The following is a 25212-nucleotide window of genomic DNA, read 5'->3' as shown; positions in this document are numbered from 1 at the left end:
GCTCTGCTCACGACCTGAGTTCGATCCTGACGGAAGTCAGGTACAGGTAGCTGGCTCAAGGTTGACTCAGCCTTACATCCTTCCGAGGGCAGTAAAATGTGTACCCAGCTTGCTGGGGGTAAAGGGTAGATGACTGGGGAAGGCACCCCAAGCCACCCCATAAACAAAGTCTGCCTAATAAACATCGGGATGTGATGTCACCCCATGGGTCAGGAATGACCCGGTCCTTGCACAGGGGACCTTTACCTTTACATATAGGGTTGCCAACCTACAGGTAGTAGCAGGTGATCCCCTGCTATTACAACTGATCTCCAGCCAATAGAGTTCCGTTCACCTGGAGAAAATGGCCGCTTTGGCAATTGGACTCTATGGCATTGAAGTCCCTCCCCTCCCCAAACCCTGCCCTCCTCAGGCTCTGCCCCAAAACCTCCCATTGGTGGTGAAGAGGGACCTGGCAACCCTATATACATACAGGAATGAAACATAAAAATAAAGTGGAAAATAAAGACCGTACTTAACAAAGTGCCATAGCTTTTGCATTACTCATTTCCAGATCAGTTCAGTCTGTTATACATTTTTCCCATTCCTTATAACTGTCAATTTAATCAGACATTAGGGAAATATTGGGAGCCAATTTCCTACTACAGAAATAATGTTATTAATGCCCTGTTATATGTGTTTTGGGCTTTTCTTAATTAATCTGTGAAGCACAGGAAGAGGCTGTATAGTTCATTGAGCCTAGAAAGACAAGAACCATCACCTCCTGCTTTAAAATGTAGGATATAATGAATGGTTAGATTATACAGCACCCACCTTGTACTTGAATAATAAATGGTGGAATTTTACCACCATGCTTGTTGCACAGATCACTTATGCATTTACTACACTGCGACTGCAACCAGATGAAAAGTTGGCCTTCTATCATGTCTGGCTACACAGTGAGGCAAAGTGCATCATCCTTCCGCATTTCTAATTGGTTGGAAATTAGAAACCCATATGTTACAGGTGATGACCTCTCTGTACAGTTGGAGTCAAAGTGCAATGATATTTTAAAGTGTAGAGCAAAAAAAAAGTTAAAAATAAAAGCAACAAATGAAGTAGGGCTGCCAGACTCCACTGAATGTACACTTCATGACAACTATAAAAGTAACCTGTAAGGTATGTGAAATTGCCCTCAGTTTATAAAGAGTCACCACAAAACAGTGATGCAGAAGCATTTAAAACAAACTAGGTAGAAGCCATCAGGAGCTTGGGAATGACCCATGGGGTGGAGGAACTAGAGGACACCAAAAAAGGAAAAGAAAAAAAAGAGAATGAGTCACCATGGAACAAACCAACATACATCTGAGTCTATGGAACCATTTTGCATGGAGGAGGTCTCAGATTCAGTCCTTGGCATCTCTGGTTAAAAGGTGTATCTCAGGAAGTATCTGTTGGGACTGACATTCCTCTGCCTGGCTGCCTGGCAATCTGCTGTTATTCAAAGTCAAAAATACTGAACTGCAAATGCTAATCCAATGATCTGACTTGCTACAAGACAGCTTCCTATGTGGAACACCCATAGATTCACTTCACATTTTCAAGCTTCCCAATTTGCCCCTCTACTACTTGTCTAGCAGCCATAATTTTAACATAGTAGGTCAATAATAGGAAGGGGAGACAGTTTGATGCAAGGTGAGTCCTTTCAGAAGATCCTCACCTAGAACAAACATCTGGTGTTGGAAAAGAGGTTGTATGAATTGATCTTTGCAGCAGCAACACAATGAATGACCAGTCTGCTTTTATCGTAGGATGTGATTGTTTATGTTTGTGCTGTATATTTCTTCCAAGCACCCACTCTCATCCCCAGGAAATAAATTGTGTGAGTCATCTATAAAGCCTATGAGAAATGAAGGTAAGAACTGAAGTGGCATAATGTTGAATAGAAACATGCTGTAGCAGTGAATGATATATGAAGGCTGTCTATTCATCTGGGGAAGTATCATATTAAAACACTGCTTAGTTTTTATGTTGATTCAAAAGTGAGGGGACTTCCCCCTCTAAAACATCTCTGTATCTTTTTTTTTCATTATTAGCCATTCAGTCTTCTTTTTCAGTAAGCATATTACATGTCATAATGAATAATGTATTCATTCTTTAGCCTTCCAGAAGGGGAAATAAACTGGCTTGGAATAGGAAGAGAAGAAATTTTGATTTGCAGCAGGGAATGGACTGTCTCATAAAATGCCGAATTTCTGCCATCAAGCCAAGTGACAATGATGTGAATTCTTCAGCTTTTAGTTAACAACAAAATGTGCATTCAAGAATGGGTTGTGTGCCTTTTGTCTTCTACATAAACATGTCTTCTTCATCACATTCATGTAAATAAGTCTGATTTAAATCTGAAACAACTTTGCCACTAACCACTTTCCATTATGCAACTGGGGACTTACCACCAGCAGCCTGCTCCAAAATAAATATGAGATAAGCCAGTTTGAAGTAACAGCACCTGCCATTCCACTCATAAGGGTGAAATGACTCTGTGTGTGTGTGTGTGTGTGTGTGTGTGTGTGTTAAGTGCTGTCAAGTTGCTTCCTACTCATGGTGACCCTATGAATCAATGTCTCCCAAAATGTCCTATTAGCCTTGCTCAGATCTTGCAAATTGAGGGCTGTGGCTTGTATGAATTGATCTTTGCAGCAGCAACACACTGAATGACCAGTCTAGATCCATCTATTTTCTCCTGATCATTAGATTGGGTAGGAGATGTCATTCCCCATGATGAATAACTATGAAACTTGATGGGTAAAAAAGGTAAAGGTAGTCCCCTGTGCAAGCACCAGGTCATTACTGACCCATGGGGTGACATCACATCCCGACATTTTCAGGTAGATTATGTCTATGGCGTGGTTTGCCATTGCCTTCCCCAGTCATCTACACTTTACCCCTAGAAAGCTGGGTACTCATTTTACTGACCTCGGAAGGATGGAAGGATGAGTAAACCTTGAGCTGGCTACCTGAAACCGACTTACGTTGGGATCGAACTCAGGTCATGAGCAGAGAAATTGATGGATAATGGCAAATTTTATACTTCTCCATAAAGTACCATCTAAAATGAGATACTACTGGAGACAGATTAGATTAGAAATCCTATTTAGAATTAGCACAATCGACTATCAGACTTCCATAAAGTAAATGATCTTTCACTGCTGTCTTCCAATGAAAAGCTCTTTTATGATTGCACTTCTCTGATAAGGTCCGAATCCTTCCCTTCATGCCTCCATAACCCTGGCCAGCCATAATTCATTTTTTGTGGAGCTGCCTTTAATGACTGTGCCACCAGAAAATACACTAGCCTGTCTCCTGTCAGGGATGGATCAATCAGAATAAATGACATCAGTCTTGCAGTATCTGTTAGCTCATCCTCATCTTCTAGTTATTTATTTATTGAAATGTTCATATCCCACATGGCCACCTTCTCCTCTTCCATATTTATTCAAGGTGCTAGCTTTGAACCATAAATCTTTTAAGCATGGAACCTACACAATTCAGCTCAAGGCCTTAATCACATGTATTTGCAAGAGAATTATGTTTCAGTCAAGAAACTTTTCTCCCAAGCAAACATAGTTATGTAATCAGGCTGATAACAGATTAATCATTTGTATAACAGGAAGAAGGAGCCCCGTGGCACAGAGTGGTAAGCTGCAGTACTGCAGTCCAAGCTCTGCTCACAACTTAAGTTCGATCCCAATGGAAGTTGGTTTCAGGTAGCCGGCTCAAGGTTGACTCAGCCTTCCATCCTTCCGAGGTCGGTAAAATGAGTACCCAGCTTGCTGAGGGTAAAAGGAAGGTGACTGGGGAAGGCACTGGTAAACCACCCCATAAAGAAAGTCTGCCTAGTAAACATCAGGATATGATGTCACCCCATGGGTCAGGAATGACCCGGTGCTTGCACAGGGGACTACCTTTACCTTTTACTATAACAGGAAGGGGGGGGTAAAATAAGTCTCCTATGCATATTCAGTGGCATGTCATACAATTCTTTAAAAAAATGTCTTTTCTTTAGTAAATAAAAGCAATAATAAATATGAGGGGGAGGTCCATCTAAACATGCTCTTTCAATTGGATTTATCAAGCAGGGGTGGTTCCTCACTGGTCAGCTGTGATGCAACTGCCATCAATCTTAGGCATCATTATAAAAGTGGTCCCAGATGATGTTGGTAATAATCCACAGTTATCCTTTCTCTTTTAGTTACACTCCTAATTTTTCAGGATGTTGAGATTTGTTTCTGCTGTTGTGGAATAGACATTCACATCTTTAAAAAAAATCTTGGATACACATCTCCATTGATATCAGTAAACATGAAGATCAAGATGGAATCATTGTCTGTACAGACCCACCCAATGAGGATGGGAAAATCGGAGGCGAACAATTTCAATGGCACAATATCTGCCTATATGTGGGTCCTCCATTGTAATTCCACAGACAGCTCATGGTGGAACAGCATTGTCTGATCTGTGGGAAATATAGGTTCAACCCATATCTGGGCAGCTGAGTGCAATCCTGCTTTAATGTAGCTAGAAGTGCAGGATGTGTTCCAGAAAAGGGGGGTAGCTTCCCCCCAGGACACTGTTGCACTGACTAAAATAAATCTGTCTCGTGTGCTGTTCATGTTGGTCCCTAAGATGTCTCCATCAGACATGTGGTGTACAGTCCTAACTGATTCCCCCTACAGCCAAACAACTGAGCTGAGTATTCCTTGCCTGAAACTGCTTTAGAAAATAGCGTAAACTGGACTGTATACACATAGAGCTGGAAGCAGTTTCTACAGTTATTTCTAGCCCCCATGACCATGAGAATCACTATGGCCATATCCATGTGCTACCTAGCCCACACCCACTTTCTCCATGTGAATGTGTGCCCAGTTATGCATTGCTTAAGCTCACATGGAAAGGGGAAGTAACTGTGAGAACAAACCCGGCGAGTATATCCAATCCCCAAAATAAGCAAATTGCAGACATAACCATGGATCCAAATCAAATAACAACAAATGCAAGGAAACTAGCCTCACTAAAAATATTCTGTCTAGATGCTGTGGGCCAAGCTTCTAGAGCACACCATAATACTAGAAATAAATCTGAATATCAAACATGCTGAAACCCTTTTTGGGAATTGTTAGCTTTATAATGCCAGAGAATGGGTTTGGATGGATTCTTCAGCCAACACCAGCTTTTGTTCCTGTGTATTCTGGCAGCAGGTCACAAGCTAGAAATTACAAAATCATAAAGGCTGAAGACAAAATATATTTTGCTTCCTTGAATAAAACCACTGGGGATAAGAAAAGCTATTTAAAAGACATCTGAAGAAAAATTATTATTAATTTGAATTTAGGATATTTTTAAAGCAGAATGTCAAGGAATTGAAGCATCTGTAGAATTCTTGCTGTGAGAGCTGGTTTTCTAAAAGAGTCACTATCCCGGCAAGCTCTTCACTTCTTAAAATAACCAAGACTGCCAAGCAGATAGACAAGGATGATGTCCAGTTTTAAACATAAATATCAGAACCATGGCAACATTGCCAGACACTAGTAAAAAGAGTACAATGTGTACAGGTGTGCTCTGTAACCCAACAGGATAAGGCAAGGATGAATTGCTACAATTAAAGAAGGACCCTGAGGTATGAAAATTTTGCACTGAAGAATCCATAGATTCCCAAAACCTCAACAGCTGGCAGGCTGAAAACCTTTCTGTAGCCAGCATGACAGGAAAAAATACTGTGTGGGTTCAAGCCCTCTGCTAACCCAGGCCTTGACACATTTTCTTTGGCTCTAGAAGCCTGCCCAGAAATTTAGGAGTCAGACTAATTTGTCATCCTTAAGCGTTTATATTATTGATCATATTTTATAATTATTGCTACCTCAAAACCTAATCTTAAACTCTTCACACTTTCTCTTAAGTTTATTAAAGCTATGACAGAAATATTGTAAAGCTATTAAGTTTATTAAAGGTATGACAGAAATATTGTACCTGATTATCATCATCAAAACACAAACAAACCCAACTGAAGCCTAAACCATGCCCAATTTTTCATAATTGCATTATTGTTTTCAAAAACTCCATGTGATTGAATATTGGAGCCAGTAAAGCAGGCAATGGGTTAAGAAATGAATTCATCCACCACCACTGAGTGGGATAAAGTAGTGCTATTCACTTTGCAGCGCCATTTTCTCCAGGGGGGCTCATCTCTGTCTCCTGGAGAACAGTTGTAATAGCGGGAGATCTCCAGCCACCACCTGGAGGTAGGCAACCCTAAGCTTAGCTCAAGGACAAAATTATTTCCAGAAGTTTTCTGCCATACATGTGCTGTTTCTGATACCCTTGGGCATAGAACTGCCAATGCTAGAATGCTATTCTCAGTGTCAGGCATCAAGGATGTGCCAGAATGTGGTACAGAGCCTGACTTTCCTTTCACTACAGCTTCAGAACTGCACTTTTTCCTTGTTTAATCATCCTGTAAAGGTCTTGTGTCAACATTTCTGTTTCCTGTGTGACTGTGGTGGACAATCTGCTCCCTTTACAGAGCTCATGACTAAATTTAACATGGCAGCTGTAACAGGGAGGTTAAGAAAGAAAGCATCCAGGCCTGTTGCTGAATAGGAAAACTGTATTTAACAATTTAAAGTATATCTGCAGGCACTGGAAACAGCCACCACCCTGTGAAGGCTGCAACTGTTCACTCGCAGAACATATATTGTCTAAAATCTAAATTACTTTGGAAATATGCAGCCTTTAATACTAAAGGTGTAATTTTCAAAGTGATTTTTTTATGGCAACGCTGGAGGCAGCTGAAATTAATGGTTTGCAGAGATCACATATTTCCAAGCATGATATACACAGCATGAAAGCACATGCCTCCTGGGCTAGAACTTTAACTACATATACAGTGCAATCCCGAGCAGAGCTATACCCTTCTAAGCTCATTGACTTCAGTGGGCTTAGAAAGGTGCAGCTGTGCTGAGGATGACACTGGTAATCATTCTGAAGAAGAAGAAGAAGAAGAAGAAGAAGAAGAAGAAGAAGAAGAAGAAGAAGAAGAAGAAGAAGAAGAAGGAGGAGGAGGAGGAGGAGGAGGAGGAGGAGGAGGAGGAGGAGGAGGAGGAGGAGGAGGAGGAGGAGGAGGAGGAGGAGGAGGTTTTTAAATACCAACTTTACCACTTAAGGAAAAATCAAACCGGCTTACAATCACCTCCCCTTCCCCTCCCCACAACAGACACCCTGTGGGCGAAAATGCATGGTCGCTTTAGCCTCCTTTATTCCCTGTTTCAGCCAGGATTCAGCCAGGCTCGAACGGATGCGTTTTGCCGAACGTGCGTTTAATCCTGGCTGAATTCTGGCTGAAGCAGGGAATAAAGGAGGCTAAAGCGACCATGCGTTTTCGCCCTGTGAGGTAGGTGGGGCTGAGAGAGCTCTAAGAGTGCTGTGACTAGCCCAAGGTCACCCAGCTGGCTTCATGTGTAGGAGTGAGGAAACAAATCTAGTTCAACAGATTAGCCTCCCCCACTCGTGGAGAAATGGGGAATCAAACCCGGTTCTCCAGATTAGAGTCCACCACTCCAAATCACCGCTCTTAACCAGTACACCACACTGGCTCATTAAATTCTGATTAAGCATGTCATTCCAAATCACATGTTGAATTAGAGCTTATTATTGCTGAGTCATCACTCCAACTTATATTGATCTAATTCTTGCACTTATGCCGGGCCTATTGAAGGAGAAAACTATCTGGCCCTTGTCACTGATTGCCAAAAAACACCTCTCCAAACTGTACAGTGAACAAAAATTGAAACAAAGTAAGAGAAGTGCATGGGTCCATCACTTCTGGATTCTGTGAAGCTAGGCTCAGTGAAGGGGGAATGAGGAGGGACAAATTCCAAGGGTCCTGGTCACCATGGGGGGCCCATGGAGCTAGCAAAGTCCTGCAGTTTTCTTTCCTATGATGTTTGGTTTGGGTCCGGGTAATATAAGGGAGACTTAGCAGGAACATTTCTATGGGCCTTTCGGTAACCCTGCCACTAGGTGCATGACACTGGTAGGGTTGCCAGGTCCCTCTTCTCCACAGACGGGAGGTTTTCGGGGCGGAGCCTGAGGAAGGTGGGGTTTGGGGAGGGGAGGGACTTTAAGGCCATAGAGTCCAGTTGCCAAAGCGGCCATTTTCTCCAGGGGAACTGATCTCTATCGGCTGGAGATCAGTTGTAATAGCAGGAGATCTCCAGCTACTACCTGGAGGTTGGCAACCCTAGACACTGACCCTCTAGCACGTTTATCCAGCCACAGGGGCATTATCATCAGGTAATAGCATCATGAAACATCCATGTGTGGAGACTGGGGAGGGAGTGAAGGGTGCCTGGAGAATGCTCTATTATATATATATATATTTATTCATTACGTGCAGGACAGACATACTAATGTCTGTGAACCATGGTAGCTAAGAAGGGACTCTCCATTATCACATCACAAACATGGCACAATGACTTTCTCAATTATGCCTTAACAACAAAAGCAATATAAAAGGTCTAGCATTGTTCTGAAATGTATCATTTCAAACCATTAAATGTTAAAAACAATGCTGTTGCTAATGAGAGCAGATTCAAGTTATTCAGACAACCTAGAGATGTACATAAATTGATTCAAAAAGCCTGTGCAATATCCCATTTCACCTACAGCAGTCCTTTTTTTCTGATACAAAGAAATCATAATTTTAGCTTCTGGTAAAAGACTCTTCACTCGTTCCAAATCAACTTCAATAATATCTTTCCAGAATCCTAATACACTGTACAAGAAATCTCCTGCGATTCCTGTTCCTAAAGTTAATCTTAAGTGATCTAACCTTATAACAGTTCCAACAAAAACACAGAAAAAAGATCAGCTCTAGAAGGGCCATATGTCTCTAGTAATTATCACCATTCAATTTATAAATATGTCTTATATGGCATGTGAAGAAAGAATCTTCTGAATAGTGGTAAATTAGATATTTACAGTGCACATTGAATTTAACAGATGCCATGAACTCATATGGGATAAATAAAAATGTGTCTTTATGCAACAAACTGTTTATTTTAAATTCATAAACTTTAAAAACTGTTTATTTTAGTAAACAATTGGAACACGAACTGTGAACATCAAATCTGGGTTGGTTTTAGATGAACAGAGAAGCATAAATTATAAAGCAGCCAGAAATCAGGAATAGTTTAAAAGAGATCAATGTCCAATCAGATATGGGTTGTATTTTTAATACAATTTTCACAGTGGGGTTGTTTTCTGGAATACAAGAACAGTGTGGGAAACTGTTTTTGTTATATAACATTCTGTCCCAAAAATAGGCTTGGGCATATGGACATATGCTCCTTTATACCAAGTCAATCCATTGGTCCATCTATACCAATATTGTGTACTCTGATTGGCAATAGTTCTGTGGGTTGTACAGGATTGAACCTATGACCTGCTGTATGGACCAGATGTCCTCTACCACTGAATGATGGGCCTTCAGTTGTAGACTGTGCCTACAGTCCATAAACAATATATGTGCCCATATTTACAGAGAGACAAACAGAATATGTGCATGGCAGAATGTGGCATTATGTCATGGGGAGCACATTTAAAGACACATTGTTTTATTCTTAGGGTCTGTCGTTTACCCTTCTCCCCTCTTTATTATAAAGTTTAGTTTTAAACAAGTTTACTGACTGAACTGAGGGGGGGGGGGAGATATGGTTAGTTTTACCTCCCAAGTTAATTTGTGATGTTCTGACCTCTGATATGAAATCATGTTTAAGGACTATTATAACTGGCAGAAATATTGTAAAAGCTGACACATTTCTGTCTGCAACTGAAGCTAAGAGTCTCTTTGTCCAGTAAACATTGCAAAACATAGATATATTTGTATCAATATGATTTACTGTATCTTTGTTTTGGATTGTATTAAAAGTCTACATTCTTTGGCTCTTGTGAAAACTAGATCTGTCAATTCTCAATTAATCATGCAAAAATTGTTCTACTGTTTAATTTTTTTAAAATAAAGTAATTGCCAACAAACAAACAAAAAAACCTTCGGCAGAAGGATTTTTGTTTGTTGTATATCCAGCTGGGTTCTTCAGGTTCTTCAGTTCAGTACTATAGAATTTTTATGAAGCTACAATAGCAGAAAATAAAGCCCCTCCCCTTTAAAGTGCAGATGTTTCACTGACGAGCTGGGGAGCGCTCCATCCTCCCTAGCTGGTCAGTGGAACATCTGCTCTTTAAAGGGGGGGCTTTATTTTTGGTGAGGAGGCCAGGTCTATAAACCCATTAAAAATAATGGCCTTTGGCCCTTTAAAGGGCAGGTACACCATGATCAGCTGAGGGCATTTTAAACAATGGGGTCTAGACCTGCCCTCCACGGTCCAGAGACCAAGTCTACTGCCCATTTTTATAGTGCTCAACAGTGATCAGTGGTGCATCAGCCCTTTAAATTTTAAAAGACCATTATTTCCTACGTGCTGGACCTGTTCCATGGAGCTTGGAGCCCAGGTCTACCCTATTGGAAATCATGGCCTTTTAAATTTCAAATGATCAGCTAGGAGGCTTCTTTCTTCCCCTCTCTCCCCGCATTTAAATTTTACTTGGGAGAGTCAGGAAAGGCTTGATTAGTTTCAATAAAATATTGCATATATTGTTCCAATGACTTTCAAGAATGATACTACTGATATTTTATTTAAAAAATACTCATGCCATTCCTGATTTTTCGATACAAAATTAAAATGATGTGTGTTTTTTTCACCTGCAAAACCTTAATTATGGAATTTTTCAGGACAAAGAGGGGAAAGGGAGTCACATATCATATTCCAAAAAATATTGATAATCAGAACTATCCATTGTTCAGGTTTCTTTTGGCTGATTTCACTAGCCATGAAGGGCATGGATCCAGATGGCAAGTGAGAGGCCTTGTTTCTTCAAGAATATTGTTCATGTTCTCAGTTAATTGAAAGGTGTCCATATGTACCTGCAAGCAGAAATTTCAGGAAAATTCAGTGTAACTGTTACTAATATGATGTCCACATCAGATTGTATCATACAAGTGATTTTAAACTACTCAGTAAATTTGACACAATGAGAAGCTGAGGGTTCCATTATTTGCTCTTGGTACCCAAGGTGTAAATGCTCTGTTACAACACCAAACAGCATTAATGAATGGCACTTGCATATGTGAAGGTGGTAGAGAAGATTTTTTAGTCTGTCTTTCTAAACACTCAGGCTACAAGCAGAACCCATAAAACAATCAAGAGAACTTCCCAATTTCATCGGAACCTTAATGTTAGCTTCTTCAGCTCTGCAAAGTTATGATGTGAGCATTTAGTTATCACAGGGATCATGGATAAGTCCACGATAACCAAGGTGAAATGCTGTGAGCTCTGAGTGCACAAGTCAGAGAAAGAATCCTGTGCCACCCACCCTGTCTTCTGAGCCATGAGGTATCCTGGCTCAGGTTGACATAGTGATGGGGGAGCTGTGATTGGGTATGGGGGAGGAGGGTTGACTGCTGCTGGGCAGAGGTGTGATTGGCTGTGGCCATAGCCAGCAACCTGTGCTATGCCAGGGCTTGTGGTCAGGACTACACCTGTGGGAGATCATTCTGCCTTTTCCATTGCATGGGCATCTATATGCTGCAGTTTTTGATGGTGTATCTTTATGTCAGTACTCCGGGGGGGCGTGTTCCAGGCTGGGATAGCTTAGGGGGGCAGCTAATTCCTATCACGTCCCTGGGGCCGCCCACTGGTGGGGGTCAATGCTGTTGCCATGCTGGCAACTGGCTGCAGTGCAGCAGCAATGGGGCACGAAGTCAGCATATCTCAGAGATATGCTGGTGTAGCAGGTAATCTGCTCCCTGACTACTGTAAGTTAAACAAAAGGATTGTGCTGTAAGTTAAACAATATCATCCAAAATTGAATAGAAATTAAATAATATATGAAAGAGAAGTATGTAAGAGAAGACACATCAGCTATGGTACTTTACAGAAGTCCACAGTGACATAATATACAAGTCATAGAACTGGCAAACATCTTGGCAGGCTCCTGGCTTGAACAGTTGCAGTTAAATTGGGTTTTTAAAGGGCTTTAATATGTAATCTGAACAATTTTTATTTTCTTATTTACTTCATTTATATCCCACCTTTCTCACCAATGGGGACCCAAAGCAGTTTACATCATTCTCTTCTCCTACATTTTATCCTCACAATAACCCTGTGAGGTAGATTAGGCTGAGTGTGTGTGACCGGTCCAGATCACCCGCCAAGCTTCCGTGGCAGAATGGGCATTCGAACAGGAACACAGTTTTTCTGATCCAAGGTGCTGGAGCACCATGAGTGGCAGGGGATAGATTCTACTCAGGCAGAATCAACATGATATGGTAGAAAGTGAGCAGAGTGGCTGGGCAGATCATGGAGGCTGTGGCCAGCTTGATCATGTGGCCCTGGAGATTTCTTTCAGACAGGCAGTCCTTTTTTTGGGGGGGGGGGCTGTGACCTTTCCAAATGGGGTCAGAACATTTGGCTGCATAGCATTCAGGATGGCCTCCTTTCATGGGTGATGCTGTAGGAGCATTGGCATGGGCTGGGCAGCTGCCCTCCTCTTTTGAAGTTTGGGGCATCAGGCTGGATCCAAACTGGGGGAGGCTGAGCCAGCAGGCCTGCCTCACTTGGTCTGGGGACTCCCTTAAGGGGTCTAGAGGGTGCAGCAGACCATGTTATACCCAGCTCGGGGGCTGGCACACAGCTCCAACCCTCAGCTGGCAAGGTAACCATATAGTTGTGAAGACTGCCAACATGGGACCCCTGGACTTGCCATCCCATGGTGCTCCCCCAGCAGACAGGCTGGGATGGTGGGTTGGGTTATCAGTCGACAGATGGGTTACCCAGTTATGGAGCCTGTCCTACGCTGTGCCAGCGCTCCTGCGATTGTGCTTGATAAACACTGCGGCCATTTTCTCACTGTTAATGTAGTCTTGTGATTGTTCTCATCACCCTTGCTCCCTCCCTTGCCCCTCAGCTGCAATTGGGTTCTCCCTGACCACCAAAATGCTGGGCATTATGGGGCCTGGAAGGTCATTTGCTATGTATCACAGAGGCTGAAGGAAGAAAGGGAACTGAGCAAGATGAAGTGAAAAAGCTGGATGGATACAACTTGCTAGTTTGTGATTTTTATGAACCTGATAAAGGCATCAGGATGCTGCTCTCATTTGGACTTGTTTCAGCAGTAAGCTACTGTTTGAAGATATAGGTAGTATTTATCCACACAGCATATAACAGTTCTGAAGGAAATTCTTCAGACTCTGGGAAAGAAAAAGCATGCTTGGCCTCCACACCATGCATGCACATCTAGACTCTTATAAATAAAAAACAAGTAAAAGAAAACACAGAGGAATGAAGTAAGGCTGTATCCCTGCAGCAAAGCTCTTCCTATCATTTACATCTCAGTGGAAACTGGGTATAGTGCTATTAACCCTGAAGGACCTCTGGTGGGGGAAAAAATGTGGTCAGGTGTAGATCGAATTCACTGAGAACTTTAAATTTTGGGGGAACAGGTTATGTTTTATTAAAGAATAGAAGGCAACAAATCCAGTTTAAAACTCCTAACAACATCTGAAGAGAATCCGTTCTGGTGACTTTATAGCCAAACATATTTGGACTTTGATGCCAAGATCATACTTTTATTATATTTTCATGTTGTTCATTTTTAAATGATATTTATGATGAACTATCAAGTAGTTCTTTGCTACAAAGAAAGCTTGCAATATGGGAACAAATTTTATCCTGTTACTTCGCTTACACAGCAGATTCCGAAAATTCTAAAGCAGGTTCTATGCACCCAGTGATACCAGTACTAATCTCTAAGTTTAATAGCAACAGGGCTGATGACAAACTATGCCCCTTCCCTCTTTCCTAGAAGCTGTCTTTGCTAAAACCAGATACGTGGGAGAGAAGAATGCTGGCTGGAGTCACAGAAGTCCTCTTCATTTTCAGGTTCTGACACCCCTTACAAGAATTCTGAACTCTCAGCAGGGCTGGATTAAGACGTAATGAGGCCCTAAGCTATTTCAAGTTTAAGAGGTCCCATAGCATTACCAAAAGGAAATGGGAAATGTATCCATTTCCGTCATTTTTGTAAGCATTTAAAATGTCGTAATCTTAAACCCTCAACTGTAGGCATCATAGTTTGGGCATAAATCCAGGTCTGCTACTCTCCAACCAAATCCTAAACCTTGAGGTGTATAAAATACACAAAACAGCCAGATCAAAATCAGACCAAGCAGAACTCACTTAAAAGTTGAAGTCTGCCTATCAATAGCCAAGTTCACATAAAACAGAAGTAGATCCTTTAGATTGTGTGAAAGGCATCACCTCTACTTATTTTATACTTCCAATTCAGCAATGAGACAAACAACGGAAAGCTGCTTAGAAAAAAGGGAAAGAAAGGGAAGAAAAGGGGAAGAAAAAAATAGCAAGAAGTGATCTTTGTTTTTTACTCTTACCCAAAATAACCACACTCATTCAGAGCCAATCAAGATCTGACATGGGAGATCTGGCATTGGATCTCCCAGTTATGTTGTATGTACTCTAAAACAGCTGTGTGAGGATGCTGGTTTAATTGGGTAACTAGTGATAAGAACGAGATGTTTGACTCTTTCCAGCACATATCTGTGATCAATTTCCCCACAGAAGCTATTGAGTTTTCACCCCAGCAAGGCTAATAGCAGCTTGGGAGGAACAACTGAAATTGTGGGTCAAACACTCATTTCCCTTGCACTTTTTCTTCCAAATTAGCAACCTCATACAGCTGCTCAAGGATCTCTCACACCAGGTATGTTTTGACTGAACCAGACTTGGGTTTTTCGGTGCTAGCCGAAAAATTTTCATGAATAATTCTGTCATTATCAGTTTGCGCTCTGCTAAGGAGCATTATTTACTTTTCTTTTTTTACCTTTTATCTCATTTTAATTTGTTTTGGTTAGCTCTGCCTTGTCGGTATAAGCTGTTGGCTTGTTTTCTCCTCTGCGGGTGACTGCCTTTGGAGCCTGGTTGTTTAGTTTGTTTTTTTTTCTTCTGTATTAATTGTGTTGACTATGTAGGGGGGCCATGCAGGTGTGGAACTGAGAGTAACACTGAGCCCTTGCTCACTTGATGGACCACTTTCTTTGGTTTTATTTAATTTTATCATTGTTTTGTCTAGACTTTTTTGTTTTGTTTTGTTGGTGTTCAGCTGGTGCTGAGTTGGTCGGCAATTTGTTATTAAGGAAAACAGTTTTTGCTCTTTTACTTAATTTCTTAAAACCCCTTAGTATATTTTAGTTGAGAAGTGTATTTAAACTTTGATTTTAAAGGATGAGTACACAACCACAAGGGGGTACTGTTTTAGTCATGTTTTCTAAATTAGGTTGGGAGCTTAGTTTGTAATTAGCTATTACAATCTGCTTTAGAACTCCTTGTAACCTCCTTTTTTCCTGATTAGGGTGTGGTAGCATGACACGAAGACAGTGTTAGGGAAGTCTTGAGAAAACTGCTGTTAACTCTGCTCTGCTTTGCGCCATATCTAATTTGAGAAAGCAGTATTTTATTTAGTTTTGCTTCCTGTCTTACAATCCCTCTGTTTATCTTGTTATTTTGTTACTTCACTTATGCAGTTTCATCTGCCTGCATCCATATTGATAAGGGTTTTTAATCACTCTCTAGGCAGACTTTAACTCTCCACTAAGGATTAACATTTGAAGGTTATAAACCTTTATAAGCCCTTAGCATTGGAACATTAGGGTTAGGGTCAGAATAAGATAATTTTAATATATTTTAACATATTTAGTTGTTTAGGGTTCTTGAAGTTACATGAAAGGTTAGAATTTTATTATGAGTTGTAAGCACAATTATCCTTTTGATGATCTTACATTCCCATCTCCTAAACAAAGTAGGGCAGACGACCCCCTTAGATTCAACTATGGTTTTGAAAACCATTTAGAAAATTTACAACCAGCCCCAGATCAATTCTCTCTGCAAAATGAAATAAACAATGTCCATAATTCTTTAATTGACCCTTCAGTTAAGGAGGAAGCTATAGATCATAGTGATTTGCAGAATGCATTTCAACAACTTGATACAGCAAAAAATGATGACTCAATATTGAGTTTGCTGGGATCCATGAAAAAATAGACCAACTATCAACTCAAGTATCAAATATCATCTTAATGAAGAAGCATGAGAAAACACAGAACATTATGAAAGAACCTCCCTCTGTGCCCAATTCTTGCTGCATTATGCTAGACATTCACCACTTCAGAGGGAAAATGGTCAGCTGGAATAATAAATGGCTTATAAAGGAAAATTTCCAAAGCCTCCCAAATTTGTATCCAACTTCAATTGATTTAAAATACTGTGACCATTTATCCAGTAACCTCCACTTCTGTAGACTAATGCTTTTATTCCATTATCCAAAACTTCCATCTTTGTGGAAGATTATATGAGAGGGGATCATCTCCCAATTTCCCTTAACCTTCTTACCTCCATAAATAACATTTTTTGTGACAGATATTTGAACAAACTGAATGATAAACAAACATCTGTATATCAAATTCAGTGGTCTCCAACTATTGTGTGTGTGTAAAGTGCCTTCAAGTCACAGCCGACGTATGGCAACCCCTTTTTGGGGTTTTCATGGCAAGAGACTTACAGAGGTGGTTTGCCAGTGCCTTCCTCTGCACAGCAACCCTGGTATTCCTTGGTGGTCTCCCATCCAAATACTAACACCAGAGCCGACCCTGCTTAGCTTCTGATGAGATCAGGCTAGCCTGGGCCATCCAGGTCAGGGCTCCAGTTATTGAGGAGGCAGTAATTAACCAGTTTACCTCCCAAGAGTTCCAGGAGAAAGAAATATTTTCATGAATAATTCTGAAAATGATTATATTACTCATTTGTACTCTCTATTCAAAGTTTTTGAACCTCTATATACCAAGCCATATCAAAGTATCTCAGAAATAAACAGATCTAATAGTTGGTTTGACAGAGAGTGCAAACTTTTAAAGAAAGCAATCCATTGCAAACACCGTGAATTTAAAAGGAACAACACGTTGCGAGTCCTTAGGGATTTGATGAGCCTCAAAAGTCAATACAGAATATGTTTCGATTTAACTGAAACAAGGTCAGCTCGTGCCAGTTTCAAATGACAATGACTCTTTGCAGGAAGGAAGCTTTGCCTACATGCCATGCAACTCTAGAAGGTGACCAAATCCTCAGAGGAGTCACCTGGAATTTTCCAGGTCCCCCTTTTTTAATTGTGCTCTCTATTGCTTTGGGGAAAGAATGTTTATAGTATTTTCACAAATATTATTAACACACTTTGAGTCTAAACCAGCCCAGTTGATACAGTATCTGGAAATGTCTAAGCAATTTTTTTCAAAGAGAGCCATGGCGATGAAAAGCAGTGCTGAGCTCATCCAAAATTCTGTCTCAAAACAGATCTCTACTATTGTTATTCTTGGAGGACCTTTTAGTGACTTTTTTGACAATTCATCATTTGTCAGTTTGTATACAAATTTATTGCCATCATGGACATTTTGGATGCTGTATAAGAAGACTGCAGGTAGGTGCAACAAAAGGAATTATATGGCAGCCCAGCCACACCCCACATCAATAAAAATGCCCCCAGAAGCTCCTGGGCGGACTCGAGAATCCCAGGAGTAGCAATTGCAGGAGGCATTCTGGCTGCAGTGGGAATGAAGAGGTGAGAAAGTAATACTGCACAGACAGAATTTCCTTTGACAGAAATGCTCTGATGGCTCCAAACTACTTAATGTACCTTATTGGGATATATGGTAAAGATTACAAGGGGGGGAGGGAAAATATATATGAAATATTTGAGCATTCCAGAGTAATAAAAAACACTAATTATTATCAAAACATGAACATTTTGCCAGAAGTACAGATCCCATGTTTTGCAATTCTCCATAACTACATCATAGGGCTGTCAACTGCTATTGATTTCTCATTTTGTTTTTGTTTTTTAGAAGTGAGTTAAAGGGCTCATCTCACTACTAATGGCTCATTCACACATTTACCTTCATCACTCTTTTCTGCAGCAGTAAGTGAGGACTTGCATGTCTGATTAGTTAGAAGTTCCATATCATTGAATGTCAACTCAACGCTAAGGGTTGGATCCATTGACTCCCTTCCATTTAGTCTTCCTGAAAAAGATTTCTACCATCACAAGAAATCTTTTTTTTGGGGGGGGGCAGAAGACTTAGAGGAAGCAAGTAAATGGATCCAGTATAACCCAAGGGAGTCACTGTACCTAACCCAATACTTCTCACACATTTGGTTGAGAGTTATCAAGAGTTAAACATGAACTTCTCCTTGGTTTCATTGGGAAATCAACAAGCAATTTACATACATGAACCAGACTTGGGGGTTTTTTCTAATTGTTTTTACTATATTTTAATGCTGTACATATTATTTTAACAATTTAGTCTGCAGTCAATTCATTTTGCTATAATATATCCTACATTCACACTTTAAATGAAATCATCATCTGTCAAAATAATTCAACATTCATGAGTCAGCAAATATTTTGGTGCCATTAAAGAAGGCATTCTTGGGGCAGATCTGTTGTATTGTCTGATCCAGGCAAGTACTTGCCATATTGCTGGTCTGTATGTAATTGCTAATCTTATCATTTCAGCTATACAAGCTTAGATGACGAAGCTAATAAGTCACTTCAGAAGAATGCAAAACTGCAAATAAGCCCCAAGGTACCAAAGTTTGATTTGTAACTAGTGCTATAAACACAGCCAAATTCATAGATATCATCAGATGTTCTGGGCTTCCTCGAGATAAACCATGAAATAAAAACAATGGTTCTGTTATGAATAAATTACATTCCACTTTTGCTCGGTTCTGCTAAAAGAAAACTACAGGCAAGAAATAATTCATTACCAGAGATTATCATCATAACAACAACTTCTATTATGTCAGCTGGGTTCTCATCCAACAACATAAAAATATCAGATATGGCTTTTGCCCCAAAGAACTTACATTAGTTTTAGACATGCCTCAAGAAGTTAATTTGGAAGGAAGGAATGAGACACACAGTGCATTCCTGACCTTCAAGGGCAAAAGCCCTTAGGAGGCCAGGGAGTAGCCACGCCGGCATTAGAGCCCCCCACACCAGCATCTGGGCTACTTATGCCAGCATTAGTGGCCCTAACACCGGTGGGGAGGCCTGGACGCTGGTCTCCAGGCGCTGCCATGGCAGCGCCACCTCAGGACACCAGCGGAACCTTCCGCCGGAGTCCCACCAGCATAAAGGCCGATGCCAGCATTCCAGGGGGTGTTCCAGTGTCCTGGGAGGCATTCCCAGGCCAGACCAGGGGGAGGAGCTGCCATTAGGCAGCCTCCTGTCCCCTTTTGCCCCGGGTACACTGGTGGTGAGAAGAGCGAGGCTGCGCCTGCTTTTTAGTCTCGCTTTTCTCAATGGGGCAAAAAGCCCCATTTTAAGAGAAAAAAAGCCTTTCAAAGGCTTTTTCGAGCCTCTGGCGGCCGTGGAATGGCTTAGGAGGTGCCGCAGCAGTGCCTCCTCCCTGCCGTCCCCAGCCGCCAGCAGCTCAGGGATGCGCTGTACGGTGTGCAAAGTTTAGAGGAGTCAAAGCATCTTTGAATGCTAGGGTGATTTCCTTGTAGTTGGGCTTTTCTTCTTTACTTTTCCATTTCCTCAGTTAACTATAAAGTAAAGCTATTTTAAACACATTCATTTTAGCAAAAGGGAATTTGTATGCCATATGAAATTGTAAGGCTGATAAGAAGCAGGAAATAATAGGCTGAAAAATTACTACACAATATTGAATTTGTGTTTCCCTATCCTCCTTTGAGAATTTTTACCACAGATTAAGCCATTGTGTTTAACTGCTGTTAAAATTTCAGTGCATGGGTGTGATGTAAATAATGAAAGATGAAAATAATTCTAAAATTCTTATTAAAACAAGAAAAGGGTTCTATCAGAGAAATTACAGGGTGTACAGTAACTACAGATCCAATCAAATATTTGGGAATAAACAAAACTGGCCATAACAAATCACTATTTAAAGACAATTACAAAACTATGTGGGAGAAAATAGAAAAGGACCTATTGAGATGGTCGAAACAATTACAAAACTATGTGGTAGAAAATAGAAAAGGACCTATTGAGATGGTCGAAACTACGAATTTGCTCCATCTTATCTTTTTTCTCATCTTATCTTTTTTACTATTTTTACTATATATAATTTTTTTTAAAAAAAAAAGAATAAAATGGAAGTGGGGCATCCATGTACACCCACCACTCTGGAGTGCTTGGAGAAAGGGTGGAAGAAAATGAGAGATAGATCTAAACTACCATTAGAGTGCAGTACCAAATTCTTCACAGATTCTGACCATAAGAAACCAGCAAGGGGGAATTAGCACTGAAGTTAAATGTCCACATAAATTATATTTTGTCCCACATTCTAATTGTCATGTTCACTGGGGACCAAATCTGGTTTTCTTATTCATACAGGAAACAATATAGCATTGTGAATTTTCCTGTTGTATGCAATTTTTTTAACGTGCTGGCAAATGTTTTCTATTATTCCACTGAATAGTTTGAAAGGCAGGCAAAGTTCTTCAAAAACATGTTGGCTAAGGGAATCTTCCTAACCCTGCTCCAACCAGTAGAATTAGGCTTTTTCTGGCATTGCTATGTACCCAGCCATCCATGGACTATGCAGAGTGGGGGGTTTTCTGCTCTTCCCTCCTGCTGAGCTCCAGTTGGCTGGCTGATGACCAGAGAGGGCCTCTCCTGTGGTGGCAACCCTACTGTGGGACTTTCTTCTTAGTCCAGTTCACCTGGTACATCTGCTAACATCTTTTAAGTACCAGGTGAAATCTGTTTACTGATTATTTTTACCACATATAGATTGCGTTTTCCCTCAGCATCTTGATTTTCACTACTAGATCCTCATATCTGTGTACAGTTGGGTATTTTACTGTGATCTTTAGCTGTTTTGAATGCCTTATAGTAGAACTATGGTTAGAAATTTTCTAAATAAATGGGAGAGGGGAACCCTGTCACTCAACTTTTGTTGCAGATGAGGATTATATTTCATTCATCTTTCTGTCTCAGTCCAAGTAGGGTGAAGTAGCTTGTGCAAGGGTTGTGAGGGAATAACTTTATCCTCTCTTCCTTTATCCTCTCTTCAAATATCTTTTGGCGGGTGGCAGTGCCTGCAGTCCACTGCTCTTTGATGCTAGCTGCTGCTAAGCTTTCTAAGCTCAGGTAGTGGCTGTTGCAGAGTTCTTGGAACAGTTTGTTATGTTGTACAGCTGGTTGCAACTGTGGCCTTCTTGTTGGGCTCTTTAGAGTTGGCATGGTTCGTGTATGGTCTTATGTGCGTGCCACAGTGGAATATGTGGGGCAGCCTTTGAGGTCTTCTGGGCCAGGCAGATCCTGGAAAGCAGGTGATAACATATTGTTTGTTGCCCTGGCATTCAAATAGACCCTATCACTGTTGCCCAACTTCTAGGTGTTTCACTGGTTAATTAGCTTCACATGGTCATTTAACCATTTTGCATGACTAACCCTTCCTGGATCTATTCTCACTTGTAAATCTGGGAGCACCTTCTCAGCAGGCCAATCCCCTCATGTTACAACTTGTGACTATACAATTTCAGTCTTTTTGAAGTCAGCAAAGTAATTATTTCTGAGGTAAACATAACTGGACATATGATGTCTTCGCTACTCCTTTGGATTAGAGATGCTGCAAACTTTGCAATGAGCATGCTTGGCTGTTGAACTTTATTTAAAGATACCATTTACTGGTTCTTGTAGGTTATCCGGGCTGTGTAACCGTGGTCTTGGTATTTTCTTTCCTGACGTTTTGCCAGCAGCTGTGGCAGGCATCTTCAGAGGAGTAACACTGAAGGACAGTGTTCCTCCTCTGAAGATGCCTGCCACAGCTGCTGGCGAAACATCAGGAAAGAAAATACCAAGACCATGGTTGCACAGCCCGGATAACCTACAAGAACCAATGAACTCTGACCGTGAAAGCCTTCGACAATACCATTTACTGTTAACTGGTTTATTTGGTTTGTGAGTGATCTGTTTATTTAAACAATTGCCTACTGAATGGAACAGTTACACAGCAAGGATGGAGGGTAGTAGAACTCAGCCAATCTGCGTGAGAAATTGCATGATCAAAAAGCCAATTGCACTGTATTTCATGATTAGTAAAGAATATGGTGAAACAACTTGTTGAACCCCCATGAGATCAATGAACTATTAAACCGATTACTGAACAATCAGGAATCTGTTCACAATCAGAGCACGACATGGATCAAACTGGTGGATGTTCAAGCATCCCTGCTTTGGAACATTAGTATTTCGTTTGTGAGTTCAGTTTTCCTTATTCTGTAACATATTTGATTCAATGAGAAAGATCTGATGCATTTAACTTATGCTTCCTGCTCTTCTTTATACCTTTCTTTCTTTACTTCAGGCAACAGGTTTGAAATCAGTGTGCCTAAGCACACCTAGCTCTATGTTGAATTCTGACTGCAGTCCTGTAGGAGATTTTCTGTTTGTTTTTAGCTAGTTCTCCTCTCATCAATAAATATTTTCTTTCATTCCTTAGTTCTCTCCCTTGTTCATGTTTTTGTGGTGCTCATATTTTTGTTAGTTCTCTCTTTTCCCCCCACAAGTGTAAGTCTGTACAAATGTAAGTTACATTTTCTGGCCCACTGCATGTGTGTTCAAGATTAGATTGCTATTGTTCTCATTTATGAATGTTGAAAAAATGAGATTCAGTTTGAAGGTTTGCTTCATTGTGCCAGAAAGGGAGAACACTATGCAGTTGCTAGCATTGATTTGACATTTATGCAGCATACAGAAGAGATCATCACCTCTTTTGTTTGGGTGCCAGGACTCTCTGATCTCTGAGGATAATGTTATTAAAGGGGGGGTTCTCTTCTGTTATCATACAGACCTAAGGACTTTCTGAAGGTTATTTGAATGCTTTACATCATCACAAATACATTAAAGATCAAAGCTGTCCTGAAATAATGATAAAATATTTTAAATCACAAAGAAACAAACAAAATAAAATTTGGCCAAATAGTCCAGTTCCACTCCCCCTCCTCACATGCATACCATTTAAAACACAGTTACCTCTGGAAATAGAACAGTTTCCCCTTGTCAATTACGTTATATTAGTGGCTTGAGTTTTGGAAATTCTGCCACGCATTTTCCCAAAATGAAAAAATAAAATTATGTTTTGCATGAATCATCCATGTTATGGTCTTCATAAATCGACATCATTTAAAAATACATTCCAAATTGCTGTGTAAATAAAAAAGAGTTTGAAAACACTGGCTCCAAAGGAATGGGGTATTATGTTATGTCAGAGCAAGAGTGGTTCTAATGTGATGGCACAGCACTATCACGCTGTCAGCGGATGAAATTTCTGTGGTGCTGTACCAACTTAAAGACATCTGACTTTGATACAGAAACAGATGTGGAAATATTGAACTTTGCATACAATATTATGCCTGCATCAATTTGTGGTAAAGCAGCCTCAGACCATAAAAACAAAACATGACAGAACTTTATAACATTTTTTAAAAGTGCACATTTTAGTGGTTATAGCAATAATACTTGATGTAGCTGTTAAAGGGCTAATGGAAGAGGGAAGCCTTGGGTCTAGGGGACCCAAACGTACTACTTAAGAGAGATATCTTTAGGACTCCCAAACCATTGTTTTGTAGAATACTGATTTTCAGCCCAAAAGCGAGCTACATATTTCACCATAGCTAAACAACATTAATCCATTTTCTTGCAAATACGGCACCAACACCTTGATATTTTTTACTGACAACTTCCTTTCACAAGTTCTTTGGGCTAGATCAGTGGCTCCCAACCTTTCTTTGGCCATGCCCCACCTAAGCATCTCTAAAATCCTGCCCCCCCCTGGTGACATATAATTTGTATTATTCAAAAAGTGAACTCCTATTCACGTGGAGGAAGTCTAAAAGGCCATTAAACTGGTCTAAACAAGCTTCCAAAAAACATGGCATCCATGAAAGAGAAAAATAAAAGAATGAAAGGACAGTTGAAGTAATTACTATACAATAAAATAAAAGTACCTAACAAATTCAAAATACAATTTGAGCTCACTTCAAGATAAGTAGACTAAAGTTAATGAGATCCTTGTGCTTGATGCCTGCTGCAGACAGATTTTATATTAGGCACCAATTTAGTCAGCTTCAGTCTCAAGTCTCCTCGTTTAGTGATATTCAGTCGATTTCTTTTCTTCAGGAGCAAATCATTTACAGCACTAAAGTCACATTCAGCTAAATATGAAGATGGGAATGGTAACAACAGTTTCCTTGCAAAGTTGGCTGAATTTGGGTATTTAGTCTCTGTCTCATCACAAAGCCATGCCATCGCTCCTTTTATATTGAATAAAGTTTTAACTGACTCATCATTTTGCATTTCCGAGAGTTCTTCTTGGTACTGCATTGAAACATCAGACATATTCACTAGCACTGGCAGCATCACCCATGTTGGAATTGTTTTTGTTTTAAATCAGAAAATCTTTCTTTCAAATCAGAAGCCAATATTTTCAAATGAACCACAATGACAAGTACAGCAGCATCAGTCACCTCACATTTTTTTAACCAATGAAACAGGTCAAAATTCTTGTCAGAAATGTTTTTGACATAATTCTATAAATGCAATGAAGCCAAATATCTTCGCCTTTGCATCAACAAGAGTTTTAATTGTTCCTTGAAGTTGTTTATTCAACATATTCAGTTTTTCAAAGATATCGGCTAAATAACTCACAAATGCTTTACCATCAACAGTTAGCAGGTGCTTCATTTCAGGCTTGTCACTTAAAAAGTTACTAAGAACATCAAATAGTTCTATGAATCTTTTCAAGCAATTCCCCTTTGAGAGCCACCTTACCTCAGTGTGAAGTAAAAGTCTCACATGGTCGGCATTTTCAGCTTCACAAAATAGCTTGAAGAGATGCTCACATTTGGCATTAGCTTTGATAGCATTGATACATTTTATAACGGATTTTAGTACCTCATTTTCCAGCTTTCCACCAGCCTGCTTCTCCTCCTTGGCATGTTCTTCCTGCCAGCCTGCTCCAGC

The sequence above is a fragment of the Euleptes europaea genome, chromosome 10, assembly GCF_029931775.1.
Source record: "Euleptes europaea isolate rEulEur1 chromosome 10, rEulEur1.hap1, whole genome shotgun sequence".
Classification (NCBI taxonomy): domain Eukaryota; kingdom Metazoa; phylum Chordata; class Lepidosauria; order Squamata; family Sphaerodactylidae; genus Euleptes; species Euleptes europaea.
The sequence above is the reverse complement of the archived record's forward strand: the minus strand, read 5'-3'. Positions refer to the sequence as shown.